Raw genomic sequence first — 7,153 nt, forward strand, 5'->3', positions numbered from 1 at the left:
CAATAGAGTCAGCTTCTACTGAAGTTACTAGTTGAAACAGAATCACATTTGAATGGGCATTAAGGAGCACTAAGCAATGATGACTTAGCTGGTTTATGATTCTCACACCATGTTGCATTTTTAAGACTTTCACTTCCACTCTAAAATTTTCTTAATACTAAATTTTTTGGATGATTTGGAGTTGGTTCTAGACAGCATTTAGAGTTTCTTCTACCTTATGCAGCTAAATCAGAAGAGATAATAAGATGGCATACCTAAAGTACCACCTTAGGCATGTTTTGAATGTTAAAGCTAATTGTGTATGGTTCAATATGTCAGTGATGTCATTCTTTGTAATTGACTACCTAAACATTTGGACTTTTAATGATCAGTTTTCAGTATCAGCATGTACCTAGTCACCTCATGGGTTTGCTTCAATTTGTTTTGACACTAAGTGTAGAAATTTCTATACGTCAAGTTGCAAGTATACAGTTTAAGAACCTTACTGCAAGGCACTGGTCTCCAGATAATTCAGGTACTGCTCTTCTCAAGAAAGCTTCAAAGTTAAGAGTATCTTTATTTTTGGGCTACTTGAATCAAAGTCTTATTAACTCTGCTTAAGGGATGCAAAGTTAAAGGGATTCTATTGATTTTAATTTTTTTTAATGCTAGCTAAAAGAATATCAGCCAATTACAAAAACGCAGTTCGTGAAAGTCTTTTGGAAGCCATTGTTTCATTAGCAAATAATTTTAATATCATTTCATTATTTAATTGTCTTGTGGTGGATAGGACTACAAAGCCTGAAGTGTACAACCACTAGCACAGATTTTTCCATGGAGCTATGGGAGATTGCACTCTTGCAAGATCAAAGGGAAGGTAGTTTACTTAAAATGGCAGGGTTTCTCTTGGTTGTGATACATCAGGGCAGCTTTGACATAGTGCTTTTGGCCTTTGCCATTGATCAATGCTTGCACCTCTTGAAAAGTAGTGGATTATAAGATTTTTAAGGTGATGCATCATTTGAAAAGATCTCTCCCAAGACTCATCAATAGGAGCAGTCCATAAATTTCTAATGATGTTTCCTAGTGTGTAGGAAATGCAGATTTTGTTGGGTGGATGATGGCATCAACTCTCCATGATGGTGCAGGAGTTGGGCATTCTCCATGATGAGAGGTACCAAATGTTTGAATTCATTTTTAAGGACACAAACACTTTTTGATTATACATCACAACAAATTCATATACTAATGTACATGTTGATGGCCCTAAGTTGTAGAGAGGCATCTTACTTGCACTTGTCATGTTGTTGTAGGACTCAATATCAGATTCTCTAAGAATCTTCAAAAGCAGGGATTCTTTTCAGTATGCAACTACTTAGCCAATTCTATTTAAGCTTGTAGGAAAATTTTGATCTCTCTTAGTATGATTGAGGGACCAAATCAAGGCTCACCACATCAAATACTTTCATGGTTGACAGCATCAAACTTGCTATGAGTTTGTCCTCTTTAACTCTCATCTACATGTCTTGACAGATACAAACATATGCTCCTGAGTCCTACCTTGCCGCACATAATGTAAATGGGATCTCATATCCTGATGCTGTTGCTTGTCAATTTGCAACATCGCACAAGCTTGGTAAGTTTTATTTTGAGATAGCATTAGTGAGTCCTTACATTGAGAAGAAACTTAAAGCTGTCAGGTGTAAAGTGCTTCAGTTTTGATAATACATTAGTCAGGTTTCTCTTCAATCACTATTTTTACATCAAATATTTTGGTTCTTCCAGTTGTTGTATATGCCGATCATAGTTTATTTGTTTGGATATTGAGAACTTTTCAAAGGTCAAGACCTCTATTCCAGTATTGTTCAGGCCTATGCTTATTAGAAGTTGTTAAGTTCTCTATTGAGTGGAAGATCTGGTAACCAGTCCTTGACAGTAAACCTAAATGAGTAGGGGCACAGGACTTGGACTTCTGCGGAGATGCAAATGGGGAGGGAGGAGGACTTCCTCTCTCATGTGCTTCTGAAAACAGGGTTCGAGCTTTAGATAATGCTTCTTCCATTCTTGCTACACTTGCAGACCCAGTGAAATGCAACACTCGTTCTCTTAAAAGCTCATCCTTTGAGTCTTCAAAGCCTGAAAACTGGTAAGACATCTTCCAATCTGCAAAATACCAAAGAAAGTTGTGCCGCTGACGAAATAGGACCAACAGTGTGGTCACCAACCACCAAGATGCAGGCTGAAAGTGCCTACAGCCACCTGGATCTGCAAAACGCAAATAGATCTGATGGCGAACACCAGAAATGAGACCATCAGCACCGGGAACTTGCCCAGACAGAGGTCGCCTGCAGGATAGGAGCAGACAGGGTAGAAGCGACCTGCAAAACAGCGAAACGCAGCTGTAGGAGGGTCGCCCTGCAGCAGAGGAGGTCGCCTGGCAGCAAACGCAGGGTTGCTGCGTCACTGGATGACGTGGCAGCCCCTGTGTACAGCAAACGCAGGCTGTACAGCCTTCTGATGCAGTCGCCTGGCTGGAATAGACCTGTTGGCAGCCTCCTGAAGGAATCACCTGGCTGTTGTGGGACTGTGGACAGCAGCAGTAAGGTATTTCTCTCGTCCTCCGTGCTCTCAATCAGGCGATGATACCATGTGAGAGTGCGCAGCGAAAGAAGAACATGAACACAGAGGAGAGGAGAGAGGAAGCAGAGAATGAAGGAAGAAAGTCTGCACTGGCTGAGATGAATGCTGAATACACTGGAATGGATAGAACAGTCCTTGCACGCAGCCCGGAGCGTCAGTGAGGGAACCAGGAGACACTGGAAGCAAAGGCAGCACCAATGCCGGAGACGGAGACGGAGGGAGCAGTGCTGAACCTGCAGAGCATGAATGAGATGAATGCTGGACTGACTGGGGGGGCAGCTATAAATGGCCCCCAGCCAGAAAACTGGCCGACCAGCTAAACTGGCCGACCTGGCTAGATCTGGTCCGACTGGCCAGATCTGGTCCGACTGGCCAGTTCTGGTCCGACTGGCCAGTTCTGGTCCGACTGACCAGAACTAGTCCGACTGCCCAAAATAATGGGCAGTCACCCCAAAAACAGCCCAGATCTGGGCTGTAAAATGCCCAGGGCTACATGCTGACTAAAGCAGACTGAAAACACACTGACAGAGCTCCTCTGTCTCCTGTCAGACTCTGACAGGAGCTCACAACCAGGAGATGACAGACTGAGACTAAATAAGAGCAGGCTAACAGATTCGACCCCTATGTGATCTAGCAGTTGTTTGCAAGTCACTGTGAAATTTTATATCACTATCAAGGTCTCCTTTTGTAACACAAGAGCAGGTGGTTGGTTTTTTTTCAGAGCTGGGCTGGCTGTGCAGCAGCCTGAGTATGAAAGAGGAGTGGCTTTCAGTGGACAACATTGACAGGCGGAGCAACCTTTCTGTGCAGGAGTTAATCACAAACTATGAAGAACCGAATGAGCTAGTAATCATAACAGATGCATTATGTAAGTGGCCAGCCTTGATGAACTGGAGCAAGCACGGCTTTACAATCAGGACCAAATGGCAGTGTACCCAAAAGAAGTTCAAGGGTAGAGAAGAAGACCCGACCAAGGCAAACCAAGCAGAGTTTTGTGACAGGTGAATTAACAGATCCATCTCCTATGCCTGAAGGGGAGGTCTCCCTCTCCCTCTTGAGCACTGAAACTGACATAAAAGTGGAGGCTCCTATCATGAGCAAGATAAGGCAAAGTTCTGTTGCTCCTATTCAGGAAATGAAGCCCTTTTTGCGCAAAGGGTCTGGCATTGGACCTGGTAATGAAATGCTTGCATCACCCAAAAAGAAACAATAACCGGAAGTGGACACCCTTGTGTCATAATCTCCTGCCCAGTCTGAATCACTGTAGCCCTGCAAGCATGAAGCATCCCCCCTGGGGTAAAACAATCCAAGATGCATAGTACCCTGGAGATATCTAAATATTCTCTTCACAGCCTGCCAATGTTTTGTGCCTGGACAGTGCATAAATCTGCTCAATACGGATACCCCATACTGTATGTCTGGCCGAGTGTTGCATAAATACAGTAATGATCCAACAGCCTGCTTATATACAGTGGCATCAAAAAGTTCTCCTGCATCCTCAAGACTCAACTTTACACCTGATTCCACGGGAGTGGCAACCGGTTTGCAATCCTGAAAGGAAAACTTCTGTAGCAATTTCTGAATATACATAGATTGCTGCAAATATATGCCCCCTGATGTCTGCATAAACTGTATACCCAAATAGTAATACAACGGACCAAGATCTGACATTTCAAAGCGGTGCTGTAATTCAGCTTTAAAAGCTGCAATATGCACTTTCTGTGGCCCCGTGAGCAGCATGTCATCAACATATAGAACTAAAATCCTCAAAAGAGACAGGCTCATCCACCTGAGTGGGTTCATCCTCACTGTATGTGCCCTCACATGCATGATAATCAATACTCATCCCATGAGCACGGCGGGATCTTGTCCTGGTAGGCAAAGGAACATCAATGTGGCTGTCCCGCAATGTATCTAGCAACCACCTAGGCACCCGTCTGGACACTTCAGGGACTGCCATGTGCTCGGATGATGGCTGTGGCAAATCAGCCTGTGACTGTACTAAATCATGAGCTGCACCAGTAGGATCAATAACATTTGTTGCTGGCTGTATACCAGCTGTACCGAGCTGATTTTGGGGCTGAATTGCATCTGCTACAGGCCCCACAATGTCAACAACCCGTGGTAAATTTGTGGCTGCACTTCTTCCCTCCTGGGGCAGGAGCAATTCGAAGACATGATGACTGTAAATTTCTGGTTGCCTACGGAGCGTAGACCAATCAAAATTCTGCTCCTCTGCAAATGTAACATCTCTGCTGGTTAGAATCTTCTGTGTACCAGGATGGTACAGCCGATAGCCCTTGCTTTCACTGCTATAACCAACAAAAATGCATCTTACAGCCTTGTCATCCAACTTACCCCTCTGATGCTGTGGCACTAAGGCATAACTCAAGCATCCAAAAACCTTGAAGCCTTTGACAGAAGGCTTCCTGCCGGTCCACATCTCAAATGGAGTCCTCTCATACTTCTGCAAAGCTTTCTTTGGGCACCTATTCAGCACATAATTGCTGCACTGCAGTGCTTCCATCCAAAATTTGTTAGGGAGGCCCTTCCCCTTAAGCATGCATCTGGCCATTTCCATCACAGTACGGTTGAACCTTTCAGCTTTACCATTCTGCTGGGGTGTGTATGGCACAGTGCACTGATGGGCAATACCCTTGCTTGCCAAGAAAGCATGAAAAGTATGAGACATGTATTCCCCCCCTCGATCGGTACGAAGGGTGGCAACCTTTTCCTGTGTAAGATTCTCCTGCAACAAAATAAAGTCTTTGAACCGTGCTTCCACCTCCGATTTATGCCTCAGTCCATAAACCCAAGAGTAGCATGTAAAATCATCAATGAATATAACGAAGTATGCACAGCCACCTATGGACTTGGTCCTCATAGGACCGCAAACATCTGAATGAACGAGCTGCAATTTCCTGGCAGCCCCATATGTGGACAACTTAGGCACTGGGGTCCTGTGCATTTTGCCCAATATGCATCCCTCGCACACATGACGAGAGGGTAACTGTATGGGTAAATAAAGTCTTTGAACCGTGCTTCCACCTCCGATTTATGCCTCAGTCCATAAACCCAAGAGTAGCATGTAAAATCATCAATGAATGTAACGAAGTATGCACAGCCACCTATGGACTTGGTCCTCATAGGACCGCAAACATCTGAATGAACGAGCTGCAATTTCCTGGCAGCCCCATATGTGGACAACTTAGGCACTGGGGTCCTGTGCATTTTGCCCAATATGCATCCCTCGCACACATGACGAGAGGGTAACTGTATGGGTGGCATGTCCTCCACCATAGAATGTGCCTGCAATCTCTGTAAACCCCTGAAGTGTAGGTGGCCCATCGTGGCATGCCACAGCTCAGCAATGGCCAACTGATCACTAGTAATCACAGCACAAGCATCATGTACTCCAGCCCTGTAGTGATCCAATCTATACAACCCACGACATAAAGTACCTGTTGCAACAATGCAACCCTCATCAGAAAGGTCATGCACTGTGCATTTCCTTCCAGAAAATGTCACCTCAAGTCCTCCCATGGCAATAGCAGGGACGGAAAGGAGATTCTTTTGGATTCCTGGAACATAAAGTACATCTGTGAGTGTAAAAGATCCACCTTGTGTGGCTGTAAGTACAATCTTGCCAACTCCTTGTATAGCATAAGCGGAGTTATTGGCACATGTAACTGTACCTCTCTCGGAGGTAGCATCAAAAACTGAAAATAAATTCCTCTGTGAGGTAATGTGCTTACTAGCACGTGAGTCAAAATACCAATCCTCCTGAGAGGTCACAGAGAGGCATGATTCATCTGTAGTGTGCATAGAAGGGTTGTACGAGCATGATACTGTACAAGCCCACTCATCATCAAAGTCCTCGTCTCCATGCGAGACAATGGACAGATTGGCTGTCTCCTTCTTCTCTGCACTAGATGCATCTGCCTGTGCTACATTTGCTTCCTTCTTTGTGCCCTTTTCCTTCTCTTTTGCAATTCTTTTCCGGCATTCACCAATATAGTGACCCGGTTTCCTGCAATAATGACATTTCCCCTTTTTCTTGGGCTGATTTTCATCTTTTTCCCCACTGACAGTTGGCTGGTTGGCTGCTGTTTTTGGTTTATATGCAGCCCCAGACACAGCTTTACCCTTACCCTTTTGACTTGCCATGAAGGCCTGATCACCCTGCTGAAGTATGCTCCTATTTTCTCTTGATTGTTCCTCCTGCAATAGTATCTGCACTAGGTTGTCAAAGCGAAAGGAATCAGGATTCCCTTGCATGATTAACCTCAATGTAGAAGCAAGAGCCTGATAAGACTCAGGAATACCATTCAGCATTACAGTGACCATAGACCCATCTGTCATGTCTTCCCCTAAGGAAATCAACTGCTCACGCAAGTCCTTAAGCTTGGTAATGAAGCTATCCATAGTCTCTCCTTCATGCATCACTAAATGATCAAGCTGCCTTTTAAGATAGGCTACCCTGGCTTCATTGCGTACCTGATAAAGGTTAGCCAGGGTGTCCCATGCCTCCTTA

The 7,153-nt window shown here is 44.6% G+C and overlaps 1 long non-coding RNA gene across 1 annotated transcript; it reads left to right on the plus strand.

Moving 5' to 3' along the window:
• Positions 1 to 450: 450 nt before the first annotated feature.
• On the plus strand, positions 451 to 1,509 carry LOC148022249 (uncharacterized). The gene is made up of 4 exons (XR_015694322.1): positions 451 to 514; positions 770 to 988; positions 1,067 to 1,153; positions 1,293 to 1,509. It is a non-coding gene; the product is annotated as an uncharacterized LOC148022249 (long non-coding RNA).
• Positions 1,510 to 7,153: the final 5,644 nt, after the last annotated feature.

The sequence above is a fragment of the Lygodium microphyllum genome, chromosome 17, assembly GCF_053477565.2.
Source record: "Lygodium microphyllum isolate KBCC chromosome 17, Lygodium_microphyllum_v1.1.10, whole genome shotgun sequence".
Classification (NCBI taxonomy): Eukaryota; Viridiplantae; Streptophyta; class Polypodiopsida; order Schizaeales; family Lygodiaceae; genus Lygodium; species Lygodium microphyllum.